A 1,316-nucleotide genomic window follows, 5' to 3' on the forward strand; every position below is an offset into this window, starting at 1 on the left:
ATCATCCTTGGCAAGGAAACTTCCTAGAACAGGAGACAGCGCATGGTCCCTGCTGTTGAACTGAGCTTCCCAGTTAAGAGCTGTATGCACCTTTGTATGCAGATCGTCTCAGGCTGTTTCCTGTTTGCCACAGCAGAATACCCCGGCAGGGAGCTTTATAACCAGAGGTCGATTGGCTCAGGATTCTGGCAGCTGGGAGGTCCAAACACAGGCGCCAGCTCCTGGCTGGGGGCTCTTGGCAGCATCCCAGCAGGGCAGGGAAGCAGGCAGGGAAACAGCTGCTCGCGAATGAAGCAAACACGTGGGGCTGCCTCAGCCTCTGACAGTCTGCTTCTCTCTCTCTCCCCCCTGTTTTTTTGAGACAGGGTCTTGCTGTGTGTTCAGGCTGGCCTTGAACTCATTCCCAGTTGTCCTGCCTCAGCCTCCCCAGTGCTAGGATGACGGCGGGTGTCCACCACCATGCCTGGCTCAGTCTGCTCTCCTAAGAAGTGATTCAGTGCTGTGAGACCAGGCCCACTCTGAAATACCAGCATTGATCCATTCATGAGGGCAGAGTCCCCAAGACCACACTGCACCAGCTGTAAAAGCCCCCACCTCCTCTATACATCCTGCTGCGAACCAGGCTTCTAAAATGTGAACTTTTGGGGGCACAGTCTAAGAATTTTTTTTTTTTTTTTTTTTTTTTTTGCCAGTGCTGGGGATTGAATCCAGGGCCTTTGTACTGAGGTACATCCTCAGCCCTTTTTCTTATTTTTTATTTAGTCCTCACTAAGTCACGAAATTGCCCAGGCTGGGCTCAAACTTGTAATTTTCCTGTCTCAGCCTCCTAAAGTCCTGAGATGACAGGTGCCTGCCACCTCACTGGTTTTAGAATTCGCTCTGACAGGACTGCAGTTATTTTAAATCAGAACCACCATGACTGCTTGGTGTAGTGGTACACACCTATGATCCTTGTACCCTGAAAGGTTGTGGCAAATAAGGATTGCTACAAATTTGAGGTCAGCCGGGGCTGTGTAGTGAATTGAAGGTCAGCCTGAAAGACATAGCGAGACCCTGTCACACACACACACCCGAAGCCACCGTGACTGCCCCAAAGTAGCTCTGGTCATTCTTCCTGCATAGTTTCCCAGAAAACTATAAATAGACAAACCATCAGGGAGGTATGTGGAGCTACCCGACTGGCCCCTGGCTCAGGGATGTATCCGACTCTGATATTAGCTGGAGATAAAGCAGGAACTTCCCAGCAGGCTGGAGTCCCTTTTGTCTTAGCCCATATCCACAACCCTTCTTTTTTTTTTTTTTTTTTTTTTTTTTTT

Source organism: Chinchilla lanigera, unplaced genomic scaffold, assembly GCF_000276665.1.
Source record: "Chinchilla lanigera isolate Chin_1 unplaced genomic scaffold, ChiLan1.0 scaffold00094, whole genome shotgun sequence".
NCBI lineage: Eukaryota > Metazoa > Chordata > Mammalia > Rodentia > Chinchillidae > Chinchilla > Chinchilla lanigera.